This window comes from Cupressus sempervirens, chromosome 3 (genome assembly GCF_028749045.1).
Source record: "Cupressus sempervirens isolate cs-2001-9-10 chromosome 3, ASM2874904v1, whole genome shotgun sequence".
In the NCBI taxonomy this organism is placed as follows: Eukaryota; Viridiplantae; Streptophyta; class Pinopsida; order Cupressales; family Cupressaceae; genus Cupressus; species Cupressus sempervirens.
In genome coordinates this window covers 774474264-774489448 of record NC_143120.1, presented here as the reverse complement: position 1 = coordinate 774489448, position 15185 = coordinate 774474264, and the positions used below count along the sequence as shown (strand labels likewise).

At 33.8% G+C, this 15185-nt stretch overlaps 1 long non-coding RNA gene across 1 annotated transcript; it reads right to left on the bottom strand.

Moving 5' to 3' along the window:
• Positions 1–1247: 1247 nt before the first annotated feature.
• On the bottom strand, positions 1248–14738 carry LOC149569087 (uncharacterized). The gene is made up of 2 exons (XR_016361717.1): positions 14558–14738; positions 1248–1540 (listed from the first exon to the last, which is right to left on the bottom strand). It is a non-coding gene; the product is annotated as an uncharacterized LOC149569087 (long non-coding RNA).
• Positions 14739–15185: the final 447 nt, after the last annotated feature.

Here is a 15185-nt window from a genome sequence, read left to right as displayed (position 1 = left end):
CATACATAATATCATGAAACTCCTCATTTGAATAAGTCATGTATATTTTTAAGTGCTTGAACATGAAGAGAGGATAATAACTAAGGAAAATATATTCATGTTATATTTTCAAAGTATGTTTTCTGACACTTGTGCAATCTAACACTTATTGCCACACATTCGATTACTCTTCTCATAGTTTTACTTGTTTAGAATTTCCTCAATGTCGGGTTGGGTATCTTTCATGTTAGGAAAGATTTCGAGGAAGCTTAATAGCTTCATGGTAAGGTGGTAAAGCACTCCTACAATATTCTTGCCCTTGAGCTTCTATCAACATGGTCGACATAATCAGTACATCTCGGTATTCTAGTAATGAAATTATGGTTTCTTTTAAATTTGAGCATATATGTATATGTATCATTTTTGTTAAAGTTAATGATAGTTAATCAACTAATTTTGATGACTGATCAATATTCAAAAGCCTTTGACTCTCGTTGAATTTTCCGCATTTTATAGAGATTGTTAATGTGGCATTGGTTTTGTAGAGGCAGTCTTTACATGTAGGCGGTTAATAGAAAGGAAAACACAAGTGCAAAGTTTTAGAAAGAACACACATATTTGAGACTCATAGATGCTACAATGAGAATTGGCGAAGAAGACTAGACTCAAGGTTTTGCAAAATTGCTAAAGTTTGGGCTCTGTGTTTGCGCTGGAAGGTTTGCATGACTATAGCAGATTATTGGTTTATAATTTATGGATCTAAATCCATAAACAATGCTCACATTTCCTCTACGTTACAAAATATTTAACCTTCCACCACAGAAACATGAATGGTACCTAAGTTCTAGAATCTCTTTTGAAACTATTAGTAATTTATTTTAATATTTACTCATTTCTCACCAACGACCGCCTGAATTAAGAGAGACGTATTATAGATTAAACAAAAACTCTCGTGATAACATTAAGAAAAATTAAAAATAAACAGAATAAAATACTACTGAGTTGACAGTATTAAAGGTACCTGATATAGAACTTATTTTACAGCCCATCCTTTGTAAAATGTAATACAAGAGTGGCTAAGGCTTTTCTATGTCAACCGATTGTTCCAAATTTCTTGAAATAAATAATCTCTCATTTTGTAAAGTCACAGCTCATTATTTCCAAGCAATGACTAATTGGCCACTCTTTTAAGGATTCTGTATGAGCTAAAGTCTTCAGAAAATCATTTTCTAATTAATTAGAAAACGACATCATTTGACAACCACGCATAACCATAAATCATTCAATGAAAGTGCAAGGATAGTTACAGGTTTGAAATAGTCATACACATTTTAAGGATTAGCTTCAAATCATTCAAAATACCAACATTCAAAAATAGTGGTCCTACCTTTGTCTCCTCACGTAGATGACAAAATTGCTACCTGACAAACTCCAAATTCTAGCACTGGTTTTATATAGGAGAAACTCACCCATAACACCCACTCACTCATATGAGATCATTCATACTCATCACTGCTGGGTAGGTAGCTTCTTCTATCTCAACTACATTCTGTCCTTGGACCTGCAACCATCCAGTCATACTCACAACAATAGAAAATAGATCAACCATGATCAACGAAATCATATAAAGTTAGATCCTCACAACAATAACAATATATAACATAGTCAGAGTATTCACACAATATATAATAATTATTGTGCATAAATTCAGAGTGATCAACATTAAATTATAATAACCTCCTAAGGCATCAATAAGTATAAGATCATCATGTATTAATGGCATATGAAGGAAATAAAATAAACATGGCTGCATAGTTGAATGGATCAAAATATAAAATAGACTAGGATCAAAATATAAAATATACTAAGATAAAAAATTATAACATTTAGAATCACGACACAAAAGTCAAGATCACATCGATTAAGTTGTCTAACTTTAAGAGACTCATGAAGACAAAAACATGGTTGCATAGTAGAACACAATATTAATGAAAGTCTAAGTCAAACACCATATCCACCTAGAGTTGGACTCAAATTATACACACCAGTCATGGTCCACTTACAAAATTGGAGTCATGACAAGGGGGTCATGACAAACATGGTCTTTAATCCTCTTAAAAGTATCAAGGGTTTCATTAACAATCTTCATAAGATACATCCAGCAAATTTGTAAGTTATCACAATAAATCTGAAAAAATATGATGACATACACAAAAAAATTGTTTGCATAAGACTACATATATCTAAATGAATAAGCTAAAGTTGGTGATCACCTCTCCATGAATTTCCCTTTGCAAATGATTCCCTTTCATACTTCCCTTTGCACATCTATCACAAACACTTTTATGCTCTTAAACCTTAGGCAATCCAAGAAAAAAGAATTGATGTAATATGCTTCAAACTATTAAATTCAAATGACCATACCCAAGATGCCACAACTTTATTTTATCCGCATAAGCCATATTTACAAGCTAATGGCTATTTCAACAAAAATTATTAGGGAACATTCTATTCTTCATTATAGGAACAAATGAAATCACTATAGTGCATTTCATATTTTCAAATAGGTCGGTCTATAATTCTTCTCACATAACTACCCAACACTTCATAAATTGTACAATTAAGTTGAGGAAGGATCTTCATTCTATTGAGCACAATTGGTGTTATTATTACTGCCTAATTTCAATCTACATTGTTTCTCAAAATATCCATACATGAAAGATGAAAAGGAGGATTATATGGGAAATGTGCTCTGCTAGGGTTTGTATAGCTTCTGTTTGAGCCCTTTCTTGTTTTCTACTTGTCATACTGCATTTACTATGGTAATAGTTTTCATTTATAATGGCATCAGCCTTCTTTGGCTCAATAGTTGATGTTGGTGTTCGAATTTTTGTTGTTGGAGAGAATGGTGCCATTAAAAAAATGACCACACAAGTTCATTCCCAAGGTGTTCCATGAGGTAATTTCTATCATGATATTGTTTTGAATATCAAGGAGTTTGATAGTACATGCACTTGGTTAGAACAACAAACCCTAATTGGGTAGTTTCTAGGTCACACTCCTTCTGAAAGCATGTTGTGGGAATGGGTTTCCAAGGTTTGGACACCTCAAGGTATTCTCCTTGAAAGTGTTCAAATCCTTACCAAAAGTTTTTCCCTTTTTCACTTTGGCACCCCGGGCTAAGATGAACGTGTGTTTGTTCAAGGTCCCTAGACTGTTAGGTCCTCCCTCTTGGTTTTTCAATGTTGGCCACACAATTTTTCTATTTCTAATCATAACATGCTTAAGGTGTTTATTTGGGTGGAGTTCACTAGACTACCTATCCCATGCTGGTCCTTCTTGTCAACAACTGTGCAAATCGTCAGCAAGGTTGTTTGCCTTGAACTAGACAAGTTTTTCAACACTTGGCCCTAGCCTAGGGTATGTTTTGAGGTCAACCTATCTAGTGACCTCAAAGGCTATGGATATCCAGATTGCTAGTATCTTCTTCCGTTACAAGGTGCTTTACCTAAACCTTTTGAATACTTTTTGTTAGTGCCAATTTGTTGTGCACAAGATTAGGGATTGTCCTCTATTGGACCGCAACTGCCACCTATTCTACAAAACAAGCTAGGTACGACCACCCAGAAAGATGAATGGACTATGGTGATGACAAAAGGTAAGGGTTCAGCTATGGCCAAGGCAACCTCTTTGCCTATGGATAATAATAAACCTAGCTCAAGTATGATACTAGCTGAGTCTACAGTCCCATTGCTCCATTGCCTACTATTTCAAACCCTGAAGTTTAGGGGACACTGAGCATGCATACCCCCAATCCTTTTCCTTTATGGACTTGAGCACTATAAGTGACATTGATAATTACATAGAAAAGCCTCCATCAGTCTTTCACCCAAATGGCCATGATGAGTTTCATGACAATAGGGAGAAGATTTAGAGAGTCATATCTCTTGATAACTCCTCATTTGATGGTCCCACATTTTTTGCACAACAACTTATCCTATCATGGGGAGGAGGATGACATGCAAGCTGGTTTTCAATGAATTGCCTCTCATGGAATGTGTAGGGGTTAACAAACCTCCCTAAAAAATATTATGTTAGTGACACCAAGTGTTGGCTTGATAATCTAGATATGCTTTTTTTTTTTCACAAGTTAAAATTGTTGGGTTTCTTCTCACCTCAGCTTGTCATGTGATTTGGATACACAATTCCTATTTTGGTTTCCAGCATGAGGTTGAATGAGGTGGTGTTGTTACTTTTCTCTCACCTCATTTACTTTCTTCTGTTATTTTGCATGGCTCTAAATCTTTGCATAGGATGGTTTGGATTTTGTTGTCTTTTTAGAATCATTATTTTGGTATTGTTAACATTTATTCCCTTAAAAATGTTGTTGAACATTCACACCTATGGCATTGGTTGGTGGATCATTTGCCACCGATGACCTTGGTTTTTTGTGGGGATTTCGACATGGTTGAGCTGGCCACTGACAAGGAAGGACTTTTTCCTTTTCAGTGGGCACCTGGCAAAAGGGGAGCCTAGTTTTACATGCCAAAAAAGCTAGGTCTTTTTGATCCCAATGCTAGTTGTTGACAACCTGTTGGGGTTTGGTATGCTTGGTCCAATTTTTGAGCTCCGTCTAGCAGAGTCTTAAAGAGACTTGATAGGGCTATGATTTCTACATAGTCCTTTTTTCCTTTTTCACACAAGTATTCCCTACCTGTCATTCCTTTTCCAGATGTGACTTTATATGATCATTCCCCCATTCTCTTTTCTATCACCTAGCAATTAGCTCAACCCTATCCTTGCAAAACCTATTTTTATCTCAATACTTCCTTTCTATCCCATCCTCTGACTATTGCTAACATTCTTCAAGTCTAGAATCTTGAGCCTAGGCCTCACACCCAAGGTGAATGGATTCAACGATGGAATGATAATATTCTTTGTACTATGAGATTTCTTTGCATTTATGGTAGACAATTGGCTATGTACCATAGAAGATCTTATGAAGCCACAACTAAATATTTGTGTATAGCCTCTTATGTCCTCACCATGAATCCATTTGATACGGATCTCCAAGTTTGGCTTGCCAATCTTTGGCATCAAAAATAAGTTGTAGAAAATTATGTGGCTCAGGGAGCTTAGATCAAAGCTCATCTCCATCGGTTGGAGGTTCACGATTAGGCTTCGAAAGAATTTTTTAATGTAGTGTGGTCATGCCATTCTATGGTGGTCATCAAACACATCAAAGAAGAGAAACATGTTCTTTATGATCTACCTAGAATTCTTCAAACCTTTGTGTGACATGATGTGCAAGTCTTCATGGCTCAGGGGTCCACTATAATGCATGACCAAGCCTTGTGAACCTACCTTTTAATTACTCCCAATAGGCTTGCTCCTAAGCAACATGCCTTCTGTGAGAAAAAGCTTATGCTTGCGGACTTGAAGGAAGTTGTTCTTTCCATGGCCAATGACAAGGCTCCTAGTTGAGATGGCTTCCTATGTGAATTTTATAAGATCATTTGGGATGATATCAGCCCTAATTTGCATAAGGTGTATCATGAACTTACAATTCTAAATCTCTAGGAAACATCATTAACAAGGGTAATATTAAATTCATACCTAAAGTTGGTGATCTTGAGGAAATCTACAACTGGAGAACCACCACTTTATTGAATGTCTCCTACAATATCATTGCCAAACTCCTCTCTCTTAAAATTTAGTATTGTCTCCCTCAAATTGTTCATCCTGAACAAATTGGTTTTATCAAGTCTAGATATATCTTGGACAACATTATTGTTGTTTAGGAAGCTATGGAATGGATGCAGAAATCCAAGCAATGGGCACTATTTCTCAAGATTGATTTTCCAAAGCTTATGACCAGATTAAATGGCCCTTCATTTTGGCTATGCTCCAAGCTCTGGGTTTCGGTCTAGTCTTTCTACAGTCAATGCAAATGCTTTTTGGTGATACCACTGCTTGCATCACCATTAATGGGTGACAGTCTAAAGCTTTTAGGCTCTACTAATCTATTTGTCAAGGCTTCCCTCTTGCACCTTCTCTCCATGTGTTGGCAGTTGAAGGTTTTGGTTATCTTCTTGCCAAAACCATCTCCTAGGGTTTGGTGCATGGTTCCAAAATCCACCACGCAACTTTTTAATAGTCATTTTGCAGATGATTCCTTCCTTAGTCTATTTGGAAGATGAGGATAACATTGTTAATACCTTGCCATGGTTGAATACTTTTTTCCTTGCCTCTCAGTTGGCTATTCAATGACACAAAACCCTTTGTTACAAACAATCCTTCTTGTCAATGCCTTAGTGGTTGTAGTAGTATGGGTGAAAATTGGCATGGAGAAATTTTTTAATTCTTGGGCATTCCTTTTGATTTTCAATCCTCCCCCATGGATTTTTGGAATGTTGTTCTCGCACAAATTGAGAACAAGATAGAGTATTGGATCACCAAGCCCATCTCCCTTGCAAGAAATTTCAAATCTGTTCTAAAGTGCTTGTTGCTATGCATATTTACTATTCTTCCCATTGGGCCCATTCCAAAACCTCTTACCTCAAGCTCAAGCATCTCTTCCAGGACTTTCTCTAGGCCTCTGATGCTATGCATCACAACTTTCATAGAGTTTCTTGGGAGTTTTTTTGTCTTCCTAAAGACTTTAGTGTGCTTGGGCTTCTTTCCACCTGTAAAAAGGGGATTTCTCTATGTGCCAAATGGGTCATTCCAGTGCTCAATGGCAATGAGGCCTGGAAAATTTTGTTATAGCATTTTATTTCTTTAGGTTTTCCAATTAGCCGTTGACCTAGAAGCAGATTGGCTTTCAAACACTTCTTGTGACTCCTAAGCTTGTTTAGATTTAGGGAACTTTGTTTGCTGGTAATGGATTTAGAGATGGGCTCCCAATGAACCAACAAAACTTTTGGTGGTCTCCCTTGTTTTCTATTCAAGGTGTTCCCTTAGCTAAGATTCAAGGAGCTAGTGCTCTGTGCTTATTTCAAAGGGATAAAAAGAGTCCCAAAGATTTGTTCTGCCAAGTCACTATGAGCCTTAAGTCATGGAAGGACCTACAAGTGTAGTTCAAGCTTATCCATCCAAATCGACAGATAATAGATCTTCTAGTTTCTATAGTGCCTCCTAATTTGTTATGCAAGCTTGGCATTCATTCATCTTGCCCATGGTGGAAGAATTGCAAGTGGTATCTTACCAGTCCTATGACTAGCTACAAACCCAAGTTGGGGTATCAATTGCTGGTACCCCATCTTCTAATGGTTGATACTCTCAATTAGCATTGACATTTTAATTTCTCTCATAAGACTTGGGTCCTTAAATTTGGTACTATATGGCATACCATTATGAAGCTCAAGATTCCTCACTTTTCTTGGTGTCTCCTTTTCCAGGGTTTCTCTTTGGGCCCTTAGCTTCAGCATCTAGAGATGCCCTTTTTATGGTCAGCCCGAAAGCTTCCTGCATATTTTTTGGTTTTGCAGGAGAGCATAGAATTATTGGCTCTACATTCATGATTTCTTCAAGCCTTTGCATCTAGAGGCTTTTACTTGGCACATGCTTGTTATGGGAGATTCACCTAGACTTCCTTTTAGATATGCCCAAATTTGGCATGCTTTCAAAATGGCAATTTTGTTTTCTATATGGAAGGACAACAATGTTGTTTTATTCTTTCACAACTTTTAAGATATTCATGTTGCTATGTACTCTAAAGCATGTACCTATAATAATGGCATGTTGTAGATTCAAGTACAAACTAAAAAGGTCATGCTAGAGGTGGCTCACCTGTAGGAGTTATTAGCTCATTAGGGAAATGCCCCTTGCATGATTGCTTGTGTGCCTTTGGATGCTTTATCCAGTGACTCCTAATGGTCACTGGAGAGGCTGGAGTTGATTTTCTCACCATTTGCACACACCCTAGTCCCAGTAGTAGTTTTGGTGGTTTTCGTCACTCGGCCTCACCTCCATGGAGGTTGGGTTCAAGCTCATCCCTATGGCTCCTCCTACTACCCCTGACGCAAGTTGGTCATCTGCTCCTCATGACCCCAAGTGGGCTTTCCCTTGACTAGACTTAGCCATCTTTCTGTCTAGGTTAGAGGGAGATAAATATATTGATGCTAATGGTTGGGCTCCCCCTAAGCCAACCACTAACCCTTAGGATTTTTGGAATTTCAATAATAAAGAACCTCCTTTGGCTAGCATTGCACTTGTAGCATAAGGGCTTTCTGTTTATTGCTTTATATGATTTTTGATGAATAGTTGTTTCTCTAGCCCTATGCCATTTAAACTCGTGAGGCGATCTTGTATCCCCCAACCCCTTTTTTTGTGAATATCTATCTTTAAATTTTAATTAATGGAAAAGGTCTATTCATCAAAAAAATCCATACCTCTTGCAACAATCTAACTAAATGTTCCTTTTATCAAATTTAGATATGCCTCTACCTATCCCTCTATGTTTCCTCTTGAATAATTCCAATTTCGACCCCTTCCTTGGCCTCTAGTGGTGTTAGAGTTTTTGGTAGAGCGATCATTCATGTGATATAAGAGATTTAATCATCTAGAAAAATCTTATCTCTTTATGAATTCATTGTTCCCTCTTAGAGTTAAAGATTTCAACACTTTCTATATCACAAGTTTGTTGCTCACACTTTCACCTAAAATGACCATTGTACTAACCACTTCCTTGACTCCTACACAAATCTCTCTCACAATCTCAATTTCATTCATTTTTAAAGTCTCAAACTCCTTCAAGATTTGTAGATTCACAACCTTAATTCGATCATTACCTTAGTGAGCATAATATTTTTCTTTTCAGATTCCTTCTTAATTCTTCTTCTTTTAGCTTGAATATCATCCCCAATTATCTCCCACCTCATACCATTGTTCAGCAATATCCAAAATGTTTTTTTGCTGTCAAAAAGGTCTTCATTTCACCCAATATTGATAATCAATGCCATTATATTCTTAAATTGGCAAAGTGTTTTCAATTATAAAAACTTGAAACAAGTGATGTCCATTATAGATTAAAGATGAAACCTCATACTGATAGTCACACAATAAACTCAATCCTAAAGAAAATAAAAAATAAAAATAGATAAAATAAAAGAATACATATCTTGTTACTCTCACAATGAAATACAAAGACCTGAATATAACACATTCACAGCCTTAAGAAAAACAATTAATAATCAGAATAAAGTTATTCACTAAAAATAGATATATGCATCTAATCTTTTTGAAAATGAAAATAAAATAAAATAAAGCTAATTAAAATATTCAGTAAAGTCACTTTGTTTTCAAGAGCTATATCAAGACAACATCACAGATGTATGCATCTAATCTTTTTTTAAATGAAAATAAAATAAAATAAAATAAAGCTAATTAAAATATTCAGTAAAGTCACCTCGTTTTTAAGAGCTATATCAAGACAACATCACTTATCCACAATATCTCCAAGTCCTTTAGTAACCTTCACCTTGTTCTCCATAAATTTTGTTGTTGGCTATTCCTCATATTTTAATATCGGGTATGCGTAACGTCTCCCAAATGTAACTTTGGTGATTAAAGAATGTCTCATACAATCATTATTTACCAGAGTTGCTTTTGGGACTTTTCATGCAGCATGCGTCTTCGGTTATTTTTAATTATAGAAATACTACAAATGATAGATACACAAGAATGGTGTCTCTAAAAGATTAAAATATTGCAGTAGACGGAACTATTAGAATATTTGCAAAATTGAAATTCAAACCACAAAATATGCATGCCAAAAAAAATCAATTAAATTTGAATGTTAAAAGTGGGAAGGGTGAATATGCTCATAAGTGGGCACATTTTGACTATTTAATACTTTTACCATAAGAATGAAGTCTTGGTGTATGTTGTTTATGCCATCCAGTATAGTTGAAAGATGATTGATATTTATAAAGTATTAAAACAAAATATTGTCAATAAATAAAATTTGTTATAGTTTAATTTTCAAGCAGTCATTGTGCTTGGCATGAAATCGTTTCATATTATGTATGTAGAGTCATAAAAGTGTGATATATGCAGCACGTTTGAGTTTGTATTTTGAGATATTTATAAATAATATTTCTTCATGGACATGTTTCAAAAAAAGAGTGAAATACATAGAATAAGTTTTTGTACATTTTTCATCTTCTGAATTCAATAGGGGTAGGTTAAATTTGATCTTTCTCTAAGATTTTTTTATGCAACTAGGATAGTGAAAATAAATACCCATAAGTTCGACATCTGCGAACCATCCACCATCATAAGGTCTATATTCTATATGAGTTTTTCCGATGAGCAAATCTGTAAGTTGGAAATATACCCCTAAGATTTGTGGAGCTTTAAGTGAAGAAAGTTGCTCAGATCCTATATTGTTGGCACTAGTTAATCTCTAGATAAAATGTACTAAAGATAAAAAAAATCAAACAGAGTCTTTTTTAGATTCAAGAAAATATAGCAATATTTTTTCAAAAATTTTGTTGTTTTTGATATCAAATGGTAAAAATTTCAAAAAAATTCATTGTGTTTTTAAAAAAAAAAAAATTTAGTCGATAGTGCAATTTGTAAGAAGGATAGCAGCATCTGGAATATTGTTAATCTCATTCACATTGATAGACAAATAGAACTAACATCCATGTAGATGGTTCATCAGTTTCACTACAAAATGGAGTTTCCTAAGATAAGAGAAAATAGAGGTTGATCTAATTAAATAATGTTGCCTTAGTATAAATCATCTTAGATGATATTCCTCGCAAAATAACTTTGGTGTTTTTCCTGAAAGTCTTGCTAAAAATGTAGCAAAACTATGATGATATTTTGTTATTGTATGATGACATTTAGTTACTGTGTAAAAACAAATTTATGTGCCAAAACTGCTTTTGGGAAAATTGGCTATGGAATTGAAAATAAGTAAATGTGCAATTGAAGGTAAGAGCCTACAAATAATAATAATTAATCTACCCTTCAGCCCATTACCCATTACTAAAAATTAATGAAGAGCAACTGCAATTAATGCTCTCAAAGAAATCTAATTGAAGTAATCAAATAAGCTTAGATAATATATATGAAGAGCAATTGCAACTAATGCTCTCAAGGAAATCTAATTGAAGTAATCAAATAAGCTTAGATAATATATATGAAGAGCAACTGCAATTAATGGTTTCAAGGAAATCTAATTGAAGTAATCAAATAAGCTCAGATAATATATAAAGTTATATAAAGTTTTCAAAAGCACTACCATCCCTCCCAATCAGATAATATCTAAAGTTATATAAAGTTTAATGCTTCACAAAGAACTCATTAGCCATCAAATTTGCTGAGGGACTCGGACATCATAAGAAATGAGGCTGATTTTGTCCTATTCTTATTCTAATGATATTTTAAAATCATAAATTTTTTTTCTTTTATATTTAATATTATTCTTTGAACTATTACCTAAAAATTATAATGTTTGATTAAGTTGCATCAACTAATATATATATATATATATATATATATATATATATAAAACAAAGTATGATAAAATAAAATTGATGGTAAAAATATATCTATAATTAAATCTTTGACTTTCATAAAGTTCAAATATAGTTTAGTTATTTCCTCTCATTTTTTTTGACTAAGTAATAAATTTTAATTTTAATAAAATTCTTAAACAAACCAAATCATTGAATACATATAATTCTTTTTAAAAAGCTATTAATTTAACAATAAAGTAGATAAATTCAAACTATATTTAGAGTAAAAGTAAATCTTTTTTACTTAATAAAATGATTATTGATAAAAATTAAGAAACATGCATATTAATACCTTATTAAAATATAGACATGTAGATAATTGTAATATAATGAATATATTAATCTAAAATTAATATATTTCAGACCAGTGTAAATCCCACATGCAATGATATATAAAGTTAGGGAACATAAAATTCAACATGTGATCTCTATGCACAATTAAACATCCTTTTACATACATAGGCACAACAAAGACAAAATTCCTATGAGCTTTTACAATTGCCTTAATCATTTGTTTCAATATGAGTTACTTGAAAAGTACCACCTTACTATTCTTGAATTAATCTATTCTCCACATGAGTGTGAATCTAATATGAAATGTCACAAAATAAACATGATTCATTTGAGCTTTCTCAAATGCCTTATTCATTCTTTTGAAGAATTGTAATGAAAATTGAGTCAACAACAATTACTTGAAGCTTACCACCATACTATTATTGAGTTAATCTATTCTACACAAGTGTGAATCTAAAATTTTGTCAAATATTAGGGTTTATAAATCCAAGCTAAATTATATTTATAAATGAATTATATATGTGTGTGTGTACACACACACACACATATAAGGCAAAATCTCGCTCTTAATCTAGTAATTACTATTTTTTTTATGATACAAATTTTTATAATAGCATAAAGTTAAACTAATTATTTAATTTTCTCTATGTTAAATTTGATCTATTTAGAAATAAACATAATACACATTTATTTCTATTATTTCTAATATTATTGATTTTCATTATATATGTTAAAAATAAATAATTAAAAAACTTAAAATTGTACCAATATTTCTACAACCAAATTTCATCATCTTATTATTTAACTTACACTTTTTAATAGTGTGATTATTTTAAGAATCTATCAAACCAAAATATAAATGATGTAGAGTGTACAAAGTAAATTTGAATTCAATAATATTCAGTTTTTATTTTTATTTTTGTACATTATTAGTAATTTATTACAAGAATCTTCCAATAAATTTTATTTCGGGAAAGAGACTCAGCCTGTTAGGTGAATAAAGAGCTTAAGCCTAAGATTTAGATGCTTTTACATTTATGTAGCTCTTGCTAGAAGTGTTTTTTTTAAATTTATTTTTTTAACCAAACAGCCACAGGGCTTATATAATTTTATAATAATATAAAAAGTTTTGACATCAGGCTCATAAAAAATGAAAACACTATCTCAGTAGAAGTCTTAGATTACAAAATTATCAGCTATTAGTACACATGTTATCATTTTGCAGACATTTTAAAAATATTAATTAAAAAATCTGTAACGATATCATTAGACCCCCGGAGGCTACTGGTCTGTAACTCCCATGTAACTTGGTTGGTAGGGTTTGAGAGTATTTTGTTAATTCTAAGAATTTGAAAAGATCATTCGTAAGGCCATTTTGGGAATATCCCATTATCACGATCCTCTACGAGAGCATTCTCTTCTCAGCCAACTCACGAACCACTGATGGGAGATAACACATTCATGATAGTTTGTAGCCCGCAGAACATTTATGTTAAATATAAGAGTTGGTAACCAACACGTCTTTTGATAAGAGATTGAATAATCTGCTGAAAACTCTTCATCTAACAAAATAACCCAGTCTATTATCTCAACAGCGGGACTGACAAAATAAATATAAAGTAGTATTGGGATGGGCAATTTCAGGGGAAGTTCATTCTGTGAGCATCATTTAGATCCAATGAATGTTAAGTGTTCTATTTATTCTTATGAGAGATGGATTCATGTTGAATCACTACTCATGAAACATGGGTCAATGAGTTTGAGTCAAAATCACAGAGTTAAATCCCCCTGATAGCAATATCACAATTTGACTTGCTGTGGAAATTATCTCCCACTTATGAATATAAAATATATCAATTGTCACTGGCGATTTCATTTAGAGTTATCATACAAATAATTTCATAGATGCTCTGGCTATCTTGGTTTCCGTGGAACAATGTTGTAAGGGCGGTGTGGCCGACTGCTTAGCCAAATGGGCTTCCAAGAATATGCAGGTTTGGAATATTGTTGAACAGAAGATTCTCTCTCCTGACTTATTCCATGAGCTGGACCAACTTGTGGCTCAAGATAAAGCTCATTAGAGCTCTTTGTATCTTCTGTTGTTAGTCTTGTATGGTTTCAATAAATTTTTACACCTTTTTAAACAATTACACTTAACCCTTTTGGTTGCATGCATAGGAATGGAGAATAGGAATGCATACTGGGAATAGGAATGGCTATTCCAATAACAGCTAGTTTTTGGAATGGGTATAAGGTCATTTTAGAGGCAGAATGGGAATATGTATTCCTATTCCCTATTCTAATTGATGAACGAAGAAAATAGAAAAGGTATTCCAAATTTTTTATTCCTATTGTAGCAACAAAAAATGAGAATGCCCTAAAATAAGACTAAATGTATAGACTTTACCTAGCTTTTTATTCAATAAAACAAAATTATACAAATCAATTTGCTATACATAAAAAAAATTAAATCCAGAGCAAGCGCTTTATTTCTTCTGAAAGCTAGAAAATAAATTGCAGTAGGTTAAAACGCTTTCCTGTAAGAGAAAACGAAAGAGAGAAAGGGAAAGAAAGTGGATCTGTCAGCTGCAATATAAACATAAGCACATTGGTATTTTAAGCAACCACATATTGTAGAGCTGAAATCTCTGCCAGTTTTAACTCATCCTGATATAAACGTGAAAGCATCTAAAAGAAGCGAAGTAGAAAGCTTAATTATGAAATGAATGAGAATCAGAGGCAACGCAAAATACCGGATTTGTCCGCATATCGCAGGTGCTGAAGGACTGGGTCTCAGCTTTTCGTTCAACTCATGGCTCTCCACAAGGTCTAAGTTGTGAAGACGAAAATGAATGATCAAAAAGCCAAGGTAATAAAAATATCAGACGAGGCATCCATTGCTCTTTCTGCGTCTACATTGTACATGGACAACTACTTTGTACGCATGTCCTTCCCTGACCAGTCTCATATTGCATAATTGAATTCTCCTGTGGACCACTCTGAGCTGAAGTGGAGTATAGGAGGGAAAGTGTGGGGACATATAGGGTAGCTAAGAAATGACTGATTGGCATCGCATAAAAAGTTGGGTAGTCAAAGGACGAGGATAAGCACATCGACATCACATTTAAGACATTACATGGGCTGCTTGCTTAGAAACAAAGCCAGTCAACATTAATAAATACCGACTCCTTTCATTGGATGTTTTACTTTGATCTCTCTAGGCATGTTCACTCCCGGGCGTTTCCTTAGGTCTCGTTTGATTTACACAACATCACACTCATTTCATATTTTGATTAGCGTAGGGGAAGATAGGGTGGGTATAGTTAATTTTTCTCATTCAAATTCAGCCGGGGAAGATATGGTAGGTATAGTTAATTTTTC